Genomic DNA, 25,035 nt, shown 5'->3' on the forward strand with positions numbered 1-25,035 from the left:
TGCGTCATTTGTGAATCTGTTTGGGCTGATTGTTCGTCTGAGGGTGTAGCGGGATTTCTTAAAAGCATCCGGATTAGTGTCCCGCTCCTTGAAAGCAGCAGCTCTAGTCTTTAGCTCGATGCGGATGTTGCCTGTAATCCATGGCTTCTGGTTGGGATATGCACGTACAGTCACTGTGGAGACGACGTCATCGATGCACTTATTGATGAAGCCAATGACTGAGGTGGTGTATTCCTCAATGCCATTGGATGAATCCGGAACATATTCCAGTCTGTGCTAGCAAAACAGTCCTGTAGTGTAGCATCTGCATCATCTGACCACTTCTGTATTGAGCAAGTCACTGGTACTTCTTGCTTTAGTTTTAGCTTGTAAGCAGGAATGTGGAAGATAGAATTATGGTCAGATTTACCAAATGGAGGGCGGGGGAGAGTTTTGTATGCATATCTGTGAGTGGAGTAAATGTGGTCTAGGATTTTTTTTCCCTGGTTGCACATGTGACATGCTGGTAAAAATTTGGTAAAACTGATTTAAGTTTGACTGCATTTAAGTCCCCGGCCACTAGGAGTGCTGCTTCTGGGTGAGCATTTTCTTCTTTGCTTATGGCCTTATAGAGTTGGTGGGGGGGCCAGCTTAATTTTGTGGTGGTAAATAGACGGCTACGAATAATACAGATGAGAACTCTCTTGGTAGATAATGTGGTCTGCAGCTTATTGTAAGATACTCTACCTCAGGCGAGCAATACCTATATTAGACATCACGCACCAGCTGTTATTGACAAAAAGACACACACCCCCACCCCTCGTCTTACTAGAGGTAGCGTCTCTGTTCTGCCGGTGCATGGAAAATCCAGCTAGCTCTATGTTGTCCTTATCTTCGTTCAGCCACGTCTAGGTGAAACATAAGATGTTACAGTTTTTAATGTCCCGATGGTAGGATAATCTTAATAGTAGGTCATCAATTGTATTTTCCAATGATTGCATGTTAGCAAGAAGAATGGAAGGCATTGGGCGTTTACTCGCTCGCCTCCGGATTCTCAGAAGGATCTCCGATCTGCTTCTCCTTTTCCGGCGTCTTTTATTCACGCAAAAGGCGTGGATCTGGGCCTGTTCCAGTGGAAGCAGGATATCCTTCTCGTCGGACTCGTTATCTTCTTACGGATAAGTGGGACTCGACAACTTCCGGTGAAATTGCCAAATTCAAATTAAATTACTATAAATATTTAATTTTCATGAAATCACAAGTGCAATACATCAATATAAAGCTTAACTTGTTGTTAATCCAGCCACCATGTCAGCTTTCAAAAAGGCTTTACCGGGAAAGCAAACCATGCGATTATCTGAGGACAGCGCTCAGCACACAAAACATTACAAACAGTTAGCAGCCAAGTAGATTAGTCACAAGTCAGAAATAGCAATAAATTGAACCACTTACCTTTGATGATCTTTGTATGGTTGCACTCACAAGTTTCCCAGTTACATAATAAATGTTTGTTTTGTTCGATAAAGTCACTTTTTATATCCAAAAACCTCCATTTTGTTGGCGTGTTTTGTTCAGTAATCCAATGGGTCAAATGCGGTCACAAGAGGCAGACGAAAATTCCAAATAGTATCTGTAAAGTGCGTAGAAACATGTCAAACAATGTTTATAATCAATCCTCAGGTTGTTTTTAGCCTAAATAATCGATAATATTTCAACCAGACAATAGCGTCGTCAATATAAAGGAAAAACAACGAAAGGCACGCTCTCGGGGTTGCGCACCAAACAGTTTGGGGACTTTCCACTGGCCTCTCATTGAAACTGATCATTCTCCCTCATTTTTCAGAATAAAGGCCTGAAACAATGTCTAAAGACAGTTCACAGCTAGTGGAAGCCATAGGGAACAGAATCTGGGTCCTATCCCTTTAAATGGTGGATAGGCTTTCAATGGAAAAACACCCATTTCAAAATAATAGCACTTCCTGGAGGGATTTTCCTCAGGTTTTTGCCTGCCATTTCAGTTCTGTTATACTCACATACATTATTTTAACAGTTTTGGAAACTTTAGAGTGTTTTCTATGCATATCCTAGCTTCTGGTCCTGAGTAGCAGGCAGTTTACTTTGGGCACGCTTTTCATCCAAAATTCTGAAACCTGCCCCCTATCCCAATTAAAGGAAAACGTTTCTTCCAGTCTGCAGTGAGTAATCGCTTTTCTGATGTCCAGAATAAAAAATGTTGAGTCATAAGGGACGGTAGCAGCAACATTATGTACACAATAAGTAAAAAAATAAGTTACAGAAAACGCCCCCCAAAAATTACAAAGTTGCACAATTGGTTGGGAGAATGTAAAATGTCAGTCATGATCTTCAGCGCCATCTTCACAATCTTGTGAATCCTTGTAGAGTGTTTATCAATTACTTTATCAATGCGGTCTATCTAATATCAGTTCGTCCTTGCATGGCCCCTACAATCCATTATTACAATGTCTATTTGATCGCCACTTGCTCATTGGTGGAAAAAGTTCTCAATTGTCACACTTGAGTAAAAGTAAATATACATTGAATGTCCAATGCAACAGCTTTTATCTCAATATCAAATCATTTCTGTGTGACAATTACATTACTGTGATTGTTTTCAATTAAAACGATCAAAAGTCAAATCAAAAAAGCTTCTTAGCAAAGTGCAATTTCTCAAGCAAGAATTTTGCTAGGACTGTCTGGGAGTGGTCTGAGTGGGGATGGGGAAAACTGAAAACTAGCGGTTGTTGGCAGAGAGGTTTGGAACTCTCTTTCTTATTGGTCTATTAATTCATTTACTGCTTGGTGATGTCTCCGGGCAGGCCAAAACTCCATCCCACCACAACAGGCTGAAATTTCAGCCGGTCTTTTCAAACAGCTGTTACACTAAAAGGGAATTATAATAATTTTCACAATTTTACGTTATTATTCCAACCTCAGTGTGGAAAAAAATATATAAACCCACCATGCAAAGTGTTGGTCCCATAATTCATGAGCTGAAATAAAATAGTGGTATGAGCTGAGTAGTATAAAGCCCTTTTGTGGGGAAAAACTCATTCTGATTGGCTGGGCCTGGCTCCCAAATGGGTGGGCCTATGCTATGCCCTCCCAGGCCCACCTATGGCTGCGCCCCTGCCAAGTCATTTGAAATCCATAGATTAGGGTCTAATGCTTTAGACCTTATATGAACTGTAACTCAGCAAAATCTTCGAAATTGTTGCGTTTATAGTTTTGTTCAGTGTATACATGAAATGAAAAAATAGATTTTAGACTGCACTCGGCCATTAATAGAAAAGGACTCAAGTGAAAGTAATTTGTTATCATAACTTTAAAAATGTCGTTGATGTGACATATATAGTTTTGAGTCAGTGCCAGATAAACATTTGAAGTAATAATGACTTTCCAATGACCCTCGAGTTCAGTTTACTAGAAGTATTTGAGTTTTAAAAAATGCCTTGGGGTTTAGAAGAGAAAGTATTCAAAAAGATAAATAGTACAGATACTGTAACGACTTCAGTAGTACTTCAAAATATTTTTACTTAAGTTACTTTACACATTTGCATTTGAGTCATTTAGCAGACACTTATCCAGAGCGACTTACTGTACAGTTAGTGCATTCATCTTGTGATAGCGAGGTGGGACAACAACATGTCACATTCTTAGTAAATACACTTTTCCTAAAGTAGCTGTCTGCAACGAGGGGGGTCAAGTGCAAGTGTTGGTTCAGGAACGTTTTTTTACACCACTGTACTTGCTCAATGATGGAAATAACAACATAGCTAATCGACAATACAGGGTCTACATTGGAATAATCTGAAGCCATGTGTATCCCACAGGTTTTCCCAACCAAGCACGTTGAATGCATAGGCTGCCTCGTAACGCTACCCATAACGCTGCGCTCGGCTCACTCATACATCTCATACATTACATCGTGGGGCGTCAGTGACGCTGCGGACAGACTCTACTATTATTTGATAGGCAAGTAATTTCACTCAATAGACCAAACAAGCAGACTAAACAAGCAATTCAACGAAATGGTAAACTTGACAGTTACTTGAAAAGGGTTGATGCACTTATAGGTGTGAACAGATGGACTCGACGTCAACAAATCGGTTATATCATGGGTTATAATTGCATAAAGCAAACCCTCATGTAATGCGTTATTTGCTTAACCCCTTCGTTTTAATATTTGTAACAGCTAAAATGTATCTTGCATGTGTATCAGCCATAGAAAATGGCCCACAAATGTGTTTAATTAACATGCAACATAAAGTAATGTAGCCGAGCCTTATAAATCAGAGAAGCCATCAGTCAATAGTAACAGTCCATTCATACACACACACCGAGTGTACAAAACATTAGGAACACCTGCTCTTTCCATGAGACTGACCAGGTGAATCCAGGTGAAAGCTATGATCCCACCTGTTAAATCCACTTCAATTGGAGTCGATGAAGGGGACGAGACCGGTTAAATAATGATTTTAAGCCTTGACACATGGATTGTGTATGTGTGCCATTCAGAGGGTGAATGGGCAAAGCAAAATATGTACGTGCCTTTTACGGGGTATGATAGTAGCTGCCAGGCGCACCGGTTTGTGTGTGTCAAGAACAGAAACGCTACTGGGTTTTCCACGCGCAACAGTTTCCCGTGTGTACCAAGAATGGTCCACCACCCAAAGGACATCCAGCCACATTGACACAACTGTGGGAAGCATTGGAGTCAGCATGGGCCAGCATCACTGTCGAACGCTTTCGACACCTCAGAGTCCATGCCCCGACTAAATTAAGGCTGTTTTGAGGGCAAAAGAGGTGCAACTCAATATTAGGAAGGTGTTCCTAATGTTTTGTACACTCAGTGTATATTGTAGACAATTAGGAATATAGCCCACAACTATATAAATATCTCAGAGTTAAACAAACCAAACTCAGATTGATTAATTTGCGCATTTAACGTACCTTATGGTGTGTTGGTAGAAAACAGCAAGCAATCCCTGGTATAATCCTATACAATTCACCGTCTTTGAATAACAGCTTTCTCTTCTGCCAATGAAAACTCGACAGGAGGTCCACTGGTTGTCAAGTCCCAGTCTATACTGGCTGCTTGTACCTGACCGTCTGTGAGCTGCTGCGGCATCACAGATCGCATGGAACTGCGCTCGGGTTGAGCACGGCATTGTGGAAAACCCGGAATGGTTTAGGACCTTGGGACCAGACCATCTGCCTACTACTGTATGTAGCCACTTGGTTTGCACCCCCACTCTAAGTACTGATCAAATAAAACCAGTTTCCCAGGTGTAGAAATGTAGGACTATGATCACAAATAGTGACGATGTGGCTTGGCAGTTTTCATTAGCCTAATTCATGTTCCCACTTAATGCATAAATGTATGCCTAAACTATGCTTTATTAGGATTACCCCCAGTATTTATAACATTATTATCAAAGCCATATGCCAGCATCAATCACTTGCTACTGTGTTTGATTTCATGTTAGGCCACCAACCACAACCTGGTGAATCAACGTTTTTTTCAACATAATTTGTGGAAAAGTGGCAAATACATTGGATTTGAAGAAAGTAATCATCTGTTGTTTTGAGGGTAAAAAATTCAGCCACATGATTAAGTCATCATGGTAACCAATTTCCAACAGAGACAAAGTTTGTATGAGATATGTTGAATTTGTACCTTTGAAACAATATCCACTGTCTAAAAACAAAACAATAGGCTGGGCAACACCTCCTACTGGAGAGTTGATCTATCTACAGCTATTCATCTGGCCTCACGTCCAGCCTTGCGTAACTTTGATATTTGTCACTAGCCAGGTTTCCATCTAACTGGTGACAGATTTTCAAAACAATATGCACATTTTCCCACCCAAAATGGGATTCCATCAAATTGACATGATCAGTTATTGCGAATGTGCCCACTCTGGTATTTGCCTGTACGCTCTAGCCAACAGCTCGCAGATACATATAGCCTACATAATGAGATTATTATGGACAAAATAGTGAGATTATGTGTATATGTCAAACGGCAGCCAAGCATCGATGATCATGTGACCAGAATAAGACCCTCGATATTTATTGGAATGGAGCATCAAGCTCATCGCCTTGCACTTTCACCACCCTGTAAAGTTCATCTGACCTAATAACAATAATAAACTGCATGCTTTCCCAACGAGTCGTAGTGGGAGGACCACACAGCATATCATCACTTAACTCCAAAATGTACTTCGATTTGATGAATATATCAATATTTGCGCATAAAAGCGTTTCCGCCGACATTTCCACCGACGCATAATTATTTTTAATAACACAAAATAATCCCACCTCTTCTAGTGCATTTTGTTTTGTCGACATTTGGAAAGTTTACCGACACATTTTCTGTTTCCATCAGGCCAGTAATTAATGTGTTTTATTTCCAACATGTACATTACCCACATGAAAATGTTGGATGGAAACCTGGTTACTGACTACTACCAATGTGCTGCGGTGAGAATGGGTGAGAGATCTCTTAAAGGGATAGTTCACCCAAATTACAAAAATACATATTGGTTTCCTTACCCTGTATGCAGTCTGTTTCAGCATTTGTGGCACAAATCCCATTGAAGTCATGGGACCAATATTAGATTGACAAAATCATCAAAAAGTATCTACAATTGATTGGGAAGCTCCACAATGCTACTTATAGATTATTTAAAAATGAAATGTGAAAAATGCTTCTATCTAGCCCATGACTTCAATGGGATTTGTGCCACAAATGCTAAAATATTAGCATGTGGAAACAGTGACAGAGAGACAAAACCAAAGCATGGATTGTCCATAGACTGCGTACTTGGTATCCTTTTATTAACTACATCAATTCACTGTTGCTTTCAAAGTCATTCCAAAGGGTTTAATAACAGGGTTCAACTAAAAATTACATTGACATTTTAATCATTTAGCAGACAATCTTAAGTTAAAGGTCCTGAACAGTCATTCTGAAAGTACTTTTTCTCTAGTGGCTAACTACCAGGAAGTTTGAAAAGACAGGCTGAGTGGGCGTGGAGCTTATATTCATGAGCTCGCCTTGACTGACAGCTCTTTGATACACACGTGTCAGGCTACTTGGAGGCTGTGAGCCGTGTTACAATCAAATAATCTCAAGCAAATTTGGTGATACACAAAGCAACCCAAACAACATCAATTTTGTGTCAATGGCATCAAAAATAAATTGTTTTTATACATCTCGCGTTTGGCATGTCTCTTGTGACGCGGTTCACAGCAGCAGTGACGGATGGGTTGACTTGACAACTGCGTCTGAGTTTTGAACGACCCTTCACCCCCTTTTGTTCCATGCAGGCTGAAGACCTAGCTAGCCAGTAACTAGCTAACACCAGACTAGATGAAATGGGAAACACAAGTATCTTAGCCATAGATAAATAGGGATACTTTTAATGATATTTTCTGACACTCTGAAGTTACATTTTGGCACCATAGAGTAGCTATCTAGCTATGTGAACCACGCCCCTCTGCAAACACACCTTTGATGTTGGTTAGAAGGCAATACTTATTTAAACGAGGTAAGAGTATGTTACAATTGGTGTATTAAAATGAGAGTTAAGGGGTGGTCACCTTGTCCCCTTAATAATGAATCATAGTGTTTGAGATGGGGGAGGGGACCAGTAACTTTAAGATCAAATTTGATCAATTTAGAAGCAACAGTCCTTTTTCATGCTTTGGTTATGATATTTGGATCTGGTTTCCTTCAAACTTAATTTTCATTGAAAGCAAGTCTAAGAAGCATTAGTTCTGTTCTATCGGCACTATTTCTACGCTCCACATTCTTAAGTTTAGTTTTTGTATATTTTACTTTTGGTTTTATACACCAGCTGCAAACAGCTAAACATATCATATTTTAGGTAATGGAAAATATATTTCACAGCGGTTTAGATAGTACAATGATTCTCTACACTATACTTGCTTGTTTTGTCACAAACTGAAATTAGGCAAACTATTATAATTTTAGCAACCAGGAAATGGAGGAGCAATTTTTTGCATAGTGTATCTATAAGGTACTCTTTGAAGAGGTAGGGTTTCAGATGTGTTTGGAAGATGGGTATGGACTCTGCTAGTGAGGGACAATAGACCAGAGGTTGAACACCTTCCCAAGAATGCAGAGTTATGGATAAATTGCAGGAGTTTGATGGCAGAAGCAGGTGAGCCAAGCCATCAGCGAGTTGCAGTAGCAAGAGAGACACCCCAACACTACATAAAGAGAGACCTAAGACAACAACAAAGCATGGCAGCAACACATGACAACACAGCATGGTAGCAACACAACATGACAACAACATGGTAGCAACACAACATGGCAGCAGCACAACATAGTAGCAGCATAAAACATGGTACAAATATTATTGGGCTCAGACAACAGCACATAGGGAAGAAGGTAGAGACAACAATACATCACAGAAAGCAACCACAACTTTCAGTAAGAGTGTCCATGATTGAGTCTTTGAATGAAGAGATGGAGATAAAACTGTCCAGTTTGTGTTTTTTTTCTCCAGATTGTTACAGTCCCTAAAAAAGAGGAGCGATTACGATAGAGGAAAATAAGTCTAGATGTAACCTTAGCCTGCAGCTTAGATATGTGCTGAGATAAGGACAGTGTACCATCTAGCCATACTCCCAAGTGCTTGTATGAGGTGACTACCTTAATCTCTAAACCCTGAGAGGTAGTAATCACACAGGTGGAGAGAGGGGAATTCTTCTTACCAAACCGCATGACCTTTGTTTTGGAGGTGTTCAGAACAAGGTTAAGGGCGGAGAAAGCTTGTTGGACATTAAGAAAGCTTTGTTGTAGAGACACAAAATCTGGGGATGGGCCATCTGAGTATAAGACTGTATATTCTGCATATACATGGATGAGAGAGCTTCCTACTGCCTGAGCTATGTTGTTGATGTAAATTGATAAGAGCGTGGGGCCTAGGATCGAGCCTTGGGGTACTCCCTTGGTGACAGGCAGTGGCTGAGACAGCAGATGTTATGACTTTATACAATGCACTCTTTGAGAGATTTAGCTAGCAAACCTTGCCAAAGACCCCTATGAGACATCAATACTCCTTAGCCGGCCCACAAGAATGGATTGGTCTACCGTATCAAAAGCTTTGGCCAGGTTAATAAAAATAGCAGCACAACATTGCTTAGAATCAAGGGCAATGGTGACATAATTTAGGACCTTTAAGGTTGCAGTGGCACATCCATAACCTGAGTGGAAACCAGATTGCATACCAGAGAGAATACTATAGACATCAAGAAAGCCAGTCAGTTGATTATTGACAAGTTGTGATAAACAGCCTATATACAACCTATAACATTTAGGATCAGCTTGATCTCCCCCTTTAATTAAAGAACACACCGTGGCTGCCTTCCAAGCAATGGAAAGCTTCCTAGATTGGAGAGGCAGGCTAAAAAAGGTTAGAGAAAGGCTTGGCGATTTTAGGGGCTGCAACCTTAAAGAAGGGTCCAAACCATCTGACCCAGATAGGTAGGATGCAATCCCACAGTGTGGAGAGCCTGAGAAGCAAAGCCAAGAGAGGGTAGAGAGGAACATCTGATGGTTCACTGTGTCAAAGGCAGCAGATATATGTAGGAGGATGAAAACAGAGGAGAGAAAGTCCACTTTGGCAGTGCAGAAAGCCTAAGTGACACAGAGAAGAGCAGTCTCGGTTGAGTGACCCTTCTCGAAGCCTGACTGGTTAGGGTCAAGAAGATCATTCTGAGAGTGATAGTGAGAGAGTGTGAGAGTTGGTTAGAGTGTTTTGGAAAGAAAAGAAAAGAAAGAAGGGATACCGGTCTGTAGTGTTTGATGTCAGAGGAGTCGAGTGTTAGTTTCTTGAGTGGAGCAACTCAACCATTTTGAAGCCTGAGGGGATGCAGCCAGTGATCAGGGATGAGTTGATGAGGGAAGTGAGGAATGGGAGAAGTTCTCCAGAGATGGCCTGGAGAAGGGAGGGAGAGATGGGGTCGAGCTGCTGGTTGTCGGGCTGCTGGACCTCACAAGGGAGAAAGGGGAGAAAGATTTCAAGACATAGGGCAGAACTGTGGGAGTGGGAACAGTGGAATCAATAGGCTGAGTGAATAAGGAGCGGATGTCGTCAACCTTTTCAATGTGGTTGACAAAGTTGTCTGCAGAGAGGAAGGAGGGAGGCGGAGAGGTGAAAGGATGATAGGTCCTCTGGAAGTTACATTTTCCTCAATTTTTGATCAGCTGTCCTGTTGTGTAAGCTTGCAATGTGTCACAGTCACTGAGCAGTAGTGGAGGGCCAAGCCAGCCAGGAGGAAAGGGGATAGTGCAAATCACTGGATGCAGAAAGGGAGGAGAGTAGTTTCGAAGAGGCAGAATTGGGATACAGGAGGGAGAAGGATTTAGCAGAAGGGAGAGAAGATAGGATAGAAGAGGAGAGAGTAGTGGGAGAGACAGTGGCGATTTTAGCATGTAAATCTTCGTGGGGCAAAGAAATAAATGTTGGATGCATGCCAGCAAAGTCACTACACAACACAACACTAAACAATACAATAATTGCACTATAACGATGACAAACGGTGCCCATAAAGTGTTAGGGTCTACATAAACCTGTCGCAACAGCAGAGTCCCAACAGCAGAGTCCCAACACCTTACCACTGCTACACATGGCTTTCAGCGGTTCCTTGTCTCATTCAGCCTAATTTACTGCCTTTAAAAAAACATAGCTGATATGGCAGACTTGCTTAACCAAATTTGGTTTCTACTGACAATTGAGATGTACAAACTATGGCATAAGGGGATGACAAGCTGATAAGAGGCAATCCGTCATTTTTATTATGACATTAATGAGCAAGCGAAGACGGACATAGTCAATATAACTATTTGTTCAGCACTTTTGAAATATACAGCGGCAGAATTCAGAACATGGGCTGTTCTTAAAGTGTACTCCCCGTACAAGTCAGAACCGTAGGACAAATAAAGGGGCCATATAAAACAGACAATGAAAGCTCTTATAATAGTCGATTATTACATTTCTCTAAAACAGGTTATAGGTTATATGTGCACCACCAAGATAGAACAGTAGGCAAAATTATAGAGGTGAAAATAGACCATATTGTTAGGGTGACGCACATTGAACGCCGTTTGGGTCTGTGTGTCAAAAAAGATACATGTCATATAACACTATGTTAAATAAGTTAAATAAGCTTTCAATTTGACACGTCAAATAACACAATTCTATTCTAGAATGTTGTGTGTGCTGAATTTGCATGTGCAAGCCAAGCGCCACCACTACTATGAGTAGCACTGTCAAAGCTGTATAAAACAGTAGCCAAACAAGCACACACTGGCCACGAACGATGTGTTTACTATACCTCGTTGGTGAAAATAGACCAAATTATTAGGGTGAGGCACATGGGCTACTAATAGCTTGCTATACAACATACACTTAGTATTACTTTCTTAGCTTCAGTATACATTTCCCCCTTGCATATTACGTCATTTATGCAACTGCATAGAAGACAGTTTTGGACTCTTTGGGCAAATTCTGTCATCAAAGTCTGGCATTCTGGCACACAGCCACTCTGGCATTCTGACACACAGCCACTTCATTGAATGGCAGGCTAACTTTAGTGGTTTCTTTGCAACACTTGCAGTTAGCCACTGATTCCTTCCAAACGACTCAATGTTGATTTGCCATGTCCAACTTGTTGTGTAATCTTTATGTCCAATTGCCGATGAACACCGATACATTTTATCTATAATTTCTCTTCATAATTTATCTTCATATGACAAGGATTAAAAAGGATTTGCTAGTAGATTGTCGACTTGATGACAACTGATGACGACTGCTAGCTAAGACTTTGAAAGTAAGATGTTGATATGATCAGTCCAATCAAAGCTACTGTAGATATAACGTGATTTGACATCATTTTATCTGTGGCCAATAACCTTGAGCCTTCTTGGTAGGGCACTTCTGATCTAAGTCTATGGCAGGACCCAAAAGGCTCACATTCTTGATGTCTACCCTTACTAAAGGCTGGTGACATAGTGTCCCCATGAGTGACAGAACACTGAGCCAATCATGGTGCAATGCTGAGCCAATCACGGTGCAATGCTCCTATTTTCTGTTGGCCTGCCCCACCACCACAGAAAGCACTGAGCTAGGCTGAAACACCTGAATTTTGGAGCTGCCTGTTTGTATGAGGCTTAATTTACTCAATCATATATATATATATATATATATATAAGTACATTGTTTGCAAAGCTAGATGAGAGAATGCCAAGAGTGTGCAAAGCTGTCGTCAAGTCAAAGGGTGGCTACTTTGAAGAATCTCAAATATAAAATATATTTTGTTTGTTTAACACATTTCTGGTTACTACATGATTCCATATGTGTTCTTTCATAGTTTTGATGTCTTCACTATTCTACAATGTAGAAAATAGTAAAAATAAAGAAAAACCCTTGAATGAGTAGGTGTGTCCACACTTTTGACTGGTACTGTAGGAGGAAATGTTGCACGATGCACATGCATAATTTCATGTCATTTTTATCTGACCCGATTCTGCTTTTTCCCAGCATATACGGTTGGTTAATTTTGCATGCTTTTGTATTGTCTATGCTCCGTGATAGAGAGGCTACGGTATGTGGCCTACCACTGCTTCTACAGTAGTTACATATTTTATAGTATGCAATCATCCAGTGCCTTCCCGGTTTGATGTAACGTGTGGACTTCATGCACAGAGCGAATTACAGGTGTCTCTGCTGGAATATAAACAGCAGTGAAAAGCACACTGAAAGAGGCAACACACAACCTCATTGTCAACCGTCAGGGTTAATAATTCACATCTTTCAAAGCTAAGACACAATTTAAGTTTGCTCTCTATGCTGAGTTGGACTTTTTCAAATGTTTGGTTGTACACAGACTGAGCGGGGGCACACACACACACACGCTGACACATCATCATCACATTATGAGAGTGTCACATTGTTAGAGGTCCACTGTGCTATCCTGCTCTGGTCTAGGAGTGAGGCAGTGTTTTGCAAACACACACACACACACACTACAGGGGGCTGATGAATGACCAGAGTACGGGCTTCTCTTATGAGCCAGTGGAGCAAAACTCTCTGTGCCTTGAAGATGGATTTCATAACAAGACTCTACTGCACACGTTGTTAATGGCAGAGCCCTAGGCAACAGCAACAACAAGAGCAACAGAGGAGGAAGGCTGTAGTTACCGTACAACTATGTATTCACTCATATCGGCTATGAGGCTGACATAAATGTTACATTAGGGATACATAAACGTATATCCTGGTTTACTGTCATTTCACTTTCTCTTTGTCAAAAAAATCTCTGTATCTCTGTGAAATAAATGATATACATGTACATCGCATTTAGCACACTTTTATCCAGAGCGACTTACAGTGCATGTATACATTCTCGAATGGGTGACGCCAGTTGGAATAGAATCCACAACCCTAGAGTTTAAAGAGCCATGCTTTATCTATACGAACGGAGCCACGCAGGACCATAATGTCGTTTGGCAGGTGTTCAGATCGATATTGGCTCTTGTATTGTCTCGGAATCAAATTGTCTGGGAAATTTCAACTCAGGGACAACCAACAGCTTATCAACTATACCAGCAAGATTATGATGCCCTGCAAAGGGTGATGCAACAAAGCACAGCGGTAGATAATCAACATATGATCAATAATGTATTTTGGGCGGTCAGTCGAATCGAATGAAACCCCGGGAGCAGTGTGTGTCACTGTGATCAATATCCCTACATATGAGAGAACACGCACACACAGCAAATCTACATAACCGAGAGCTTAACAGAGGCGACCAGATTTGGACTGAGATGGTTTTGTAGTATCATATTCATGATTGATCACCAGTGTTGTCTCTAGCACTGCATAATGCATGAATAGTGAAGGAGAAGGAACAGTTCTTTAGAAAGACTATCCACACATTCCCTATTACCTTTTCTCTCTCTCTCTCTCTCTCTCTATCCACTCTCCCTCTTTCCTCTCTCTCTCTTTATTTTGCATTTTAGATTATAATGAATGGACAGGGATGGACCTGATCCTAGATCAGCATTCCTACGCTGAAATGTTTGATGAATATGGGCCCTAATGAGTTGTCTGTTGTGTATATGGCTCCCTCTATAGTCAGGGTGGATGTATGTCATATACAGTACATTATTTTACAAACATGACATCTGTGACATCTGCATTTTGACCTTTCATCCCAATTTGTTTGAAAGATATTGGTTTGTTTATTTTTTTAAATTTTTAACAACGTTTGTTATTTTTGTACCCTTTTTTCATCATATCCAATTGGTAGATACAGTCTTGTCCCATTGCTGCAACTCCCGTACAGCCTCGGGAGAGGCGACGGTCAAGAGCCGTGCGTCCTCCGAAACACAACCCAGCCAGGGCTCACTGCTTCTTGACACAATGCCCGCTTAACCAGGAAGCCAGCCGCACCAACATACACCTGGCGACCGTGTCAGCATGTAGACAATGCTGGGCCAATTGTGCACTGTACCATGGGTCTCCCAGTCGCGGCCGGCTGCGACTGAGCCTGGACTTGAACCATGATCTCTAGAGGCCTTAGACCACTGCGCCACTCGGGATGCCATTGTTTCACTTTCTAATCATGGCATGGGGATGTTCAATGACAGACATGTATTTGATTGAAATCTATCACTTGGTTTCATTTCAGAGAGAAATAATCATGTTTTTTTTGCAAAATGCTACAGTATATTTCTGACTCATTCTCAAATAAATAGCTGGTACTGCTGGGTTTAACACAGGCAAATGTAACAATCCAACTAGTTTTGTGTTGTAAAGAACTACAAATGATACATTTGTGACATAAATATTAAAATATATACAGTGCCTTGCGAAAGTATTCGGGCCCCTTGAACTTTGCGAACTTTTGCCACATTTCAGGCTTCAAACATAAAGATATAAAACTGTATTTTTTTGTGAAGAATCAACAACAAGTGGGACACAATCATGAAGTGGAACGACATTTATTGGATATTTCAAACTTTTTTAACAAATCAAAAACTGAAAAATTGGGCGTGCAAAATTATTCAGCCCCTTTACTTTCAGTGCAGCAAACTCTCTCCAGAAGTTCAGTGAGGATCTCTGAATGATCCAATGTTGACCTAAATGACTAATGATGATAAATACAATCCACCTGTGTGTAATCAAGTCTCCGTATAAATGCACCTGCACTGTGATAGACTCAGAGGTCCGTTAAAAGCGCAGAGAGAATCATGAAGAACAAGGAACACACCAGGCAGGTCCGAGATACTGTTGTGAAGAAGTTTAAAGCCGGATTTGGATACAAAAAGATTTCCCAAGCTTTAAACATCCCAAGGAGCACTGTGCAAGCGATAATATTGAAATGGAAGGAGTATCAGACCACTGCAAATCTACCAAGACTTGGCCGTCCCTCTAAACTTTCAGCTCATACAAGGAGAAGACTGATCAGAGATGCAGCCAAGAGGCTCATGATCACTCTGGATGTACTGCAGAGATCTACAGCTGAGGTGGGAGACTCTGTCCATAGGACAACAATCAGTCGTATATTGCACAAATCTGGCCTTTATGGAAGAGTGGCAAGAAGAAAGCCATTTCTTAAAGATATCCATAAAAAGTGTTGTTTAAAGTTTGCCACAAGCCACCTGGGAGACACACCAAACATGTGGAAGAAGGTGCTCTGGTCAGATTAAACCAAAATGGAACTTTTTGGCAACAATGCAAAACGTTATGTTTGGCTTAAAAGCAACACAGCCCATCACCCTGAACACACCATCCCCACTGTCAAACATGGTGGTGGCAGCATCATGGTTTGGGCCTGCTTTTCTTCAGCAGGGACAGGGAAGATGGTTAAAATTGATGGGAAGATGGATGGAGCCAAATACAGGACCATTCTGGAAGAAAACCTGATGGAGTCTGCAAAAGACCTGAGACTGGGACGGAGATTTGTCTTCCAACAAGACAATGATCCAAAACATAAAGCAAAATCTACAACGGAATGGTTCAAAAATAAACATATCCAGGTGTTAGAATGGCCAAGTCAAAGTCCAGACCTGAATCCAATCGAGAATCTGTGGAAAGAACTGAAAACTGCTGTTCACAAATGCTCTCCATCCAACCTCACTGAGCTCGAGCTGTTTTGCAAGGAGGAATGGGAAAAAATGTCAGTCTCTCGATGTGCAAAACTGATAGAGACATACCCCAAGCGACTTACAGCTGTAGTCGCAGCAAAAGGTGGCGCTACAAAGTATTAACTTAAGGGGGCTGAATAATTTTGCACGCCCAATTTTTCAGTTTTTGATTTGTTAAAAAAGTTTGAAATATCCAATAAATGTCGTTCCACTTCATGATTGTGTCCCACTTGTTGTTGATTCTTCACAAAAAAATACAGTTTTATATCTTTATGTTTGAAGCCTGAAATGTGGCAAAAGGTCGCAAAGTTCAAGGGGGCCGAATACTTTCGCAAGGCACTGTATATAAATCAATACAGTAATAGGAGATCTGTACAGTATGCAAAACATTTACATTCTACATTTTAGTAGCATTCATCTTAAGATAGCTAGGTGAGATATATCACAGTCAAATATACAGTATACGAACATTCCATTCCAGCTAAAGAATTGATATATAGTTTTTTTTTTAAATGACACATTTTAATACACACCTACAATCTATGAATTACAAATCTGAGAGCAGCAATATTTTACACACAGATGAAGGTCCTCATAAGCAAATATTTCTGTTGAAAAAAAAAAAGTGAAAATGTGTGAATATTAGTGTAAAAACGTATAGATACTACTACATATACAGTACAAGTCAAAAGTTTGGACACACCTACACATTACATTTTTTAAAACTATTTTATACATTGTAGAATAATAGTGAAGACATCAAAACTATGAAACAACACAATCATAATCATATAGTAGCAGATGCTAAACTACAGGACAGTTTTGCTATCACAGACTGGAACATGTTCCAGGATTCTTCTGATGGCATTGAGGAGTACACCACATCAGTCACTGGCTTTATCAATAAGTGCAACGAGGACGTCGTCCCCACAGTGACTGTACGTACATACCCCAACCAGAAGCCATGGATTACAGGCAATATGTGCACTGAGCTGAAGGGTAGAGCTGCCGCTTTCAAGGTGCCAAGCCCTGCGACGAACCATCAAACAGGCAAAGCATCAATACAGGTGTTACAAACCCCTTTGGTCCTGCAGTCTAGGGGGGATGGAAATGAGACCCGTAACATATCTCATGCAAATCATAACAGTGAAAAGGAACAGACTTCCACCGAAGGTGGCTCCTCTCCCTGTGCGGGCGGGGCTCGGCGCTCGGCGTCGCCGGTCTACTAGCTGCCACCGATCCTTTTTCCTTTTCTTTTGGTTATGTCTGTTTTGTGTTTCACCTGGTTTCATTTTGGTTAGTTAGGGGGGGTATTTATCTCGACATTTCCTTTGGGGTTTTGTGCGGGATTGTTTTCGTTTGACTGTCAGCGTTTGGGTTTCGTTTTCATTAGTTCATGTTTCACAGGTGGTTTTTCCCTGGGGTGTGTCTGAGTGGGGTTTCGTGGCTAAGGCTGTAGTCCGGTGTCCTGTTATTTTTTGAGCTGGTTGAATAAAACGCCCTTTTCTTCGGAACTTGTTTCTCCTGCACCTGACTCCACACCCACATCTCCTTGGGGAGATCTGACAAAACCTACCGTCAAACACTTTAGGTTTATTGTTCAAAAACACGGTGATGGGAGGGCTGAGCTGGACCCAAGAAAATAACAATTTATTTATTTATTTATTAAACTAAGTCTTACCTGCTTCAAGAACAGCTAGCTAACTAACCAATAAAATACAATGGTTGGTCCGCCCAGTTCTAACTAGGGTACTTAGACAAAGTTTTCCTACAAGCAATGTATGCCCAAGGGCGACTTAGGCGACCCTTTTCCCACCAACAAACAAACAACCCATGCACCGCAGCAATACATAGTCACATGATAACGGACAATGTGAGATGCAGGCGCAAAAACAAAAGAGAGATAGCTGCACACAAAGAGAGAGGGGGAGAGACAGAGAGACAGGGAAATCAACTGACTGGGTTTTTAAACCAAGGGAAAGGGGATGTGATTGGGTAAGAGAAAAGGAGCAGGTGTGTCTTCAGTGGCGACTGATTGGAGACTGATGAGTGACACCTGTGACTAGGGCAGAAGGAAAGAAAACAAATACACACACAGGATACTTGTATCCATAACAAACAGGGCTAAGATTGAATCGTTCTACACTGGCTCCGATGCTCGTCTCATGTGGCAGGGCTTGCAAACTATTACAGACTATAAAGGAAAGCACAGCCGTGAGCTGCCCAGTGACACGAGCCTACCAGACGAGCTAAATCACTTCTATGCTCGCTTTGAGGCAAGCAACACTGAGGCATGCATGAGAGCATCAGCTGTTCCAGATGACTGTGTGATCACGCTCTCCATAGCCGATGTGACATTCAGAACTGTGAGGCCAGGCCGATTTACCACGACGTTTGCTCCGGGCATGTACTGACCAACTGGCAGGTGTCTTCACTGACATTTTCAACATGTTCCTGATTGAGTCTGTAATACCAACATGTTACAAGCAGACCACCATAGTCCTTATGCCCAAGAACACGAAGGCAACCTGCCTAAATGACTACAGACCCGTAGCACTCACGTTCGTAGCCATGAAGTGCTTTGAAAGGCTAGTAATGGCTCACATCAACACCATTATCCCAGAAACCCTAGACCCACTCCAAATTGCATACCGCCCAAACAGATCCACAGACGCAATCTCTATTTTACTCCACACTGCCCTTTCCCACCTGGACAACAGGAACACCTACGTGAGAATGCTATTCATTGACTACAGCTCAGCGTTCAACACCATAGTACCATCAAAGCTCATCACTAAGCTAAGGATGCTGGGGACTAAACACCTCCCTCTGCAACTGGATCCTGGGCTTCCTGACGGGCCGTTCCCAGGTGGTGAGGGTAGGTAGCAACACACCTGCCATGCTGATCCTCAACACTGGAGCACCCCAGGGGTGCGTGCTCAGTCCCCTACCGTACTCCCTGTTCACCCACGACTGCATGGCCAGGCACGACTCCAACATCATCATTTAAGTTTGCAGACAACACAAAAGTGGTAGGCTTGATCACCGACAACAACGAGATGGACTATGGGGAGGAGGTCAGAGACCTGGCCGGGTGGTGCCAGAATAACAACCTATCTCTCAACGTAACCAAGACTAAGGAGATGATTGTGGACTACAGGAAAAGGAGGACCGAGCACGCCCCTATTCTCATCGACGGGGCTGCAGTGGTGCAGTTTGAGAGCTTCGAGTTCCTTGGTGTTCACATCACCAATAAACTAGAATGGTCCAAACTAGAGGTCGGCCAATTAATCGGAATGGGCAATTAATTAGGGGCGTTTTCAAGTTTTCATAACAATCAGTAATCAGCATTTTTGGACACCGATTGTGGCGGATTACATTGGACTCCACGAGGAGACTGCTGACTACCTGTTACAGGAGTGCAGCAGGAAGCCAAGGTAAGTTGCTAGCTAGCATTAAACTTATCTTATAAAAACAATCAATCTTAACATAATCACTAGTTAACTACACATAGTTGATGATATTACTAGTTTATCTAGCTTGTCCTGCGTTGCATATAATCGATGTGGTTCCTGTTAGTTTATCATCGAATCATAGCCTACTTCGCCAAACAAGTGATGATTTAACAAGCGCATTCGCAAAAAAAGCACTGTCTTTGCACCAATATGTACCTAACCATAAACATCAATGCAATTCTTTAAAATCAATACACAAGAATAAATTTTTAAACCTGCCTATTTAGTGCTCAGCAATATGTGGGAACTCCTTCGAGACTGCTGGAAAAGCATTCCATGTGAAGCTGGTTCAGAGAATGCCAAGAGTGTGCAAAGCTGTCATCAAGTCAAAGGGTGGCTACTTTGAAGAATGTCAAATACAGTATATTTTGATTTGTTTAACACTTTCTTGGTTATTACATGATTTCATATGCGTTATTTCATAGTTTAAATGTCTTCACTACTATTCTACAATGTAGAAAATAGTAAAGATAAGGAACAACCCTTGAATGGGTAGGTGTGTCTAAACTTTTGACTGGTACTCTTCTTATTATTGGTGCAGTCTGTGTCAGCCTGTGCAGAATAGTAAGGTATTGATCCATTATTATTTGTATTATTATTATTATTGTTATTACTACTGCATGAGGTCACAACCCGAGCACTCCATTCTACCACCTCAGGTATCTTAGCCCAGCTCCCACTCAGCCCAGTAGAAAGCTCTTCTCTGTTCTGGCACCCCAATGGTGGAACCAGCTTCCCCCTGCCCATCTTCCTGAAAACATCTGAAACCCTACCTCTTCAAACCGTGTCTGAAATAAATTATTTTATTTCTTTAAAAAGCATTTGCACCTGCCAAATCTATCCATTATGCACAGTTCTCCCTCTCAAGCGCTCCTTCTTGAGGATCAATATTTTACTTACCATCAAATTCATGGGTTGCTGTCATCGGTTCTACTGAAAATCTGATAGCTTCCTCATTTTACAGTAAACCATTAGACAACACTTCAACGATTAAACAAATGTCTCTTCATTTCAATTAAAGGCCTATCGCAAACCGCTTTTTGTAGGCAATTCTGTTAGGCTAATAAAAGCATGTTATTCACAGCACAAACCAGCCTATTACCTCTGAAGTTCATTCATTTATTGGTGATGGCTACTTTAAATGTGCGTTTAGGCTAGGGTTAAAGTGCTCACATAGGCCACTTCTCTGCCATAGCTTTGAGATAACTAGTTCTAAAGGTAAGTGTGGTCTAAGCAATTCCCTTATGATATCACGTTACCTCCCTAGTTGAGACTATTGATGGAAAACTGTTGTTTACCTCATGTCGCACACATTTTATTCTAGCTCACACTGAAGGACAGCTGTGTGTTCCCTCCAGCAGTGGTGAAGTGTAGGCCTATGGCTATGTAGCCTTGTGACACTGTCCTACAGGACTCTGTGCTGGTCCTTACTTCATCTCAATGCATTTTTTTTATTTTAGGCTTTTCAAATATATTCCGTTCTCCTTTCTCTTGTTTGTTTTCTGGCTATATTCCCGCTAATATTAATTTATGCAATTAAGCTTTTAGATGTGTCTTTTTCTGTCTTTATTATACTAATAATGCTATTTTAATTTGTAAAGTGCATTTCCCACACTAAATGCACATAATGAAGATTTCTGGTTCTTGCTTCTGTGCACAAATCAATTAACCACTGCAGTTTTAGATTATTTATTTATAATCTGATACTGGCCTTAATTATTTGTGATTTATTTCTGATATTTTACCTTTCATTCAAGTGATTTGATTTAAAAATATTTGCAACTGATATATCATCGACCGTTTGCAAATGAACATCATATAATGACAGTGCCCTTGTAAAGAAACAAATTAAGCTCATCAGACATCTTGTTTCATCTTGTCAATTAAAGAATGATAGTTGGCATGTGAACTGCTAATTAGTATTAGCAGTCCAATTTGATTACCATATCCTCTTTCCATTCTCCACAGCCACTGGTTCAATTCAGCTCATTAGGAGTGGTAAATAACGTTATGACAGGAGAGGACAGGAAGGACTGGAACCTTGTCTATCTGGATTGTATTCATTAGCGCACACTATTTCAATGAATGAATGAATGACTGTGAAAACGTATGCACGCACTATGGCCACTTTAGATTAAAGCACTAAGTCTCTTTGGGTAAAAACATCTGGAAGGGGCATATCTCATTATGATATGAATGAATGAATGAATACATGGCTTATTAGAGATAATCAACCACTGAAGAAATCTCATTTATCAGCCAGGGAGAAATTCTTTCCATCCTTTTTGTTGTGGCTGTAGTGCCACCACCCACAGGTACAATGAGATGTTCAATCATCTATTTCTTTTCCTTTATTTTCTTCCCCAAGGCAAAAATAAAAATGTGGGCCTGTCATGTATGTGTTAGACATGATGGCGGTGGTTGTCACGTGTGTGTGTGTGCTTGTGTGGGCCATCTACTTTATATCTCATTATGAATTCATGACACTGGTTAATAGAATGTCTCGGTAAACCGGATCAGACCTTTGAGATAAATTCAGATCTGAACTCATGTAGCAAGTGGTCCAGAGGACATGAAATCAGTTGGACTGGATGGGAAAACATGAGTACATTTTCTCCATGACTTATGGGTCGATAGAATAGCCCAAAGGGACATCCTACATCCTTTTCATGTTCTTGTGAAGACTGGAAGATTTGCTTGAAGCAAAACTGTGACATAGCCAATAGAGTGGCTCTTGACAAAATTAGCAGTGTGTCTACTGTCTAGTATATCAGTTCAGATTCAAATGATTCAAATGAGCGATTGAGTGAAATGAAAGGTGCAGTGCCTTATGTGTTTTTCATTTTCCACAAGATTCCACTTAGGAGGTGGATGGCATGATGAAACATTTCAAGAAGTGTACATACATACAGATTTAGGATCTTAATTTGAGCCAGTTTGCTACAGCATGAAAATATTCCTGCAGCAACATGAAACGTGGATTATAATTAATGGACATTTTTGATGGGGTTGATACATTTTTATCGTAAGTAAGTCAGAGTGCTCTATTGTGGCAGGGAGCATTGCTGCGAGACGTTTGCCGTTTTATTTTGGAATTCTTGATAGTGTAATGCCCTTGAGATAATGACAGAAAGTAGCAAGATCCTTGGTGCGTGATTCTCTGACAGGTAGAAGGTGTTGCTGAACGCTCTGGCCGAGTGATATTATCCTCGCTTCAGCGCTTTTACGTACACACACACGCGCACACACACACACACACACACACACACACACACACACACACACACACACACACACACACACACACACACACACACACACACACACACACACACACACACACACACACACACACACACACACACACACACACACACACACACACACACATCTCTCAATGATCTCACTCTTTCTCTCTCTGCGGTTACCCTGTCCTACCTGAAGTGACAAGTGCCAGAGGTGGGGCTAATCATAATGACTAAAGACCTTGACCTTTACACAGAGTTCTGCTCTTGCCACATCCATCATACTGCTCCTGCCACATCCATCATACTGCTCTTGCCACATCCATCGTACTGCTCCTGCCACATCCATCATACTCGCTCATCTTTCAGACACAAAGGAAGCTGATAATGTAGCTGTTGAGTAGGAGGAGCCTTCCATGTTGGAATAGTGTGCAATGCACCACCTAAACAAGTCAGGTTCAATGACAAAAGCACACCTTTTTAATGTGACGCCATTTATAGTCTGTGTTGTTAAGAGATGTTCCCTTTCATAGTGCACCATATGCACTCTTAACAATAAATATGCAAGTTGTAACCAAATAAGGTTCTTGGGAGCAATGCCATAGATTAACCATTTTAGGGTCTCTGAAGAACCGTAAATGGGATGGTTCTTTGAGGAACCATACACAAATCAGAAATCCCTTGGCCCTCCAGGATCGGAATTGAATAGCCCCACTGTAGGGTTCTAAGCCTTAATTGCGTATTTCCTAGGGTGAATTTTGGAGTTACCAGTACCACCCATGACTGTGTTCGCTAGTGACAGAAAAATGGTTGTTGCATTCATACATTTTCAGCTATGGGAAGAGTATTGGTGGTTCCAAACTTCTTCCATTTTAGAATGATGGAGGACACAGTGTTATTGGGGTCCTTCAATGCTGCAGAAATGTTTTGGTACCATTCCCCAGATCTGTCCCTCGACACAACCCTGTCTCGGAGCTCTACAGACAATTCCCTTGACCTCATGGCTTGGTTTTTGCTCTGACATGTACTGTCAACTGTGGGACATTATATAGACTGAATTACATAGATTGAATTTACCACAGGTGGACTCCAATCAAGTTGTAGAAACATCAAGGATGATCAATGGAAACAGGATGCACCTGAGCTCAATTTCAAGTCTCATAGGAAAGGGATACTTTCTGAATGCAATATATTTCATAAGGCCTCCATTTACCCTATTACATTTGCCTGAAACTTGTGCAACCTGCATTCAAAATCACTGCCAGTGCCAGGGTTGGGAAGATGAAGACATGAAACTGGCTTAAACACCTCAACTGGAACAGCCATTTCTGTAATGGGTGCGATAAATCCATGTAACAGATTGGAATGGTTTAGAAAAATGTTCTTTATATTTGAGTAGCATAAGATTAATTGATCAATGAACATGCAAAAACATAGATATTGATAACAAACAATTGTAAAAAAAATCATTTATTCATTGTGTGAGAGAGAGAGAGAGAGAGAGAGAGAGAGAGAGAGAGAGAGAGAGAGAGAGAGAGAGAGAGAGAGAGAGAGAGAGAGAGAGAGAGAGAGAGAGAGAGAGAGAGAGAGAGAGCTCAACTCCTCTGACAAAGCAGCACAGCTCCCCTACATGCAGGTCACAGGGCATAGTGGATGACAGGAGGATGGTTTCTCACAGGAAGGTAAAAGTCTAATGTTATGCCAAGGTTGTATATGCATCTATGTACACACACACGTTTGTTTATGCATGTGTAGCCTATGTTACAGTATTATTCTTAGCCTTAGATGTGGGTGTAGGGCAATGTTCTCTTATCAGACTCCTTGAGTCTCTGTTGCCGTAGACAACAGATGCATGTACAGTAGGCCTATTCAGATGCATGTAAGGTAGCCTAGCAATTTAAGAGCATTGGGCCAATAACCTAAAGGTCACTGGTTCAAATCCCCGAGCCAACTAGGTAGAAACGCTGTCGCTGTGCCCCTGAGCAAGGCACTTAACCCTAATTGAGGCTACAGTAATAGGAAGTACACTATGATTGAGGTGATGTGCAAAATAGAACACATTGTCTAAAACCACGAGCCATACGGC

This window comes from Oncorhynchus kisutch, linkage group LG18 (genome assembly GCF_002021735.2).
Source record: "Oncorhynchus kisutch isolate 150728-3 linkage group LG18, Okis_V2, whole genome shotgun sequence".
NCBI classification, from domain to species: domain Eukaryota; kingdom Metazoa; phylum Chordata; class Actinopteri; order Salmoniformes; family Salmonidae; genus Oncorhynchus; species Oncorhynchus kisutch.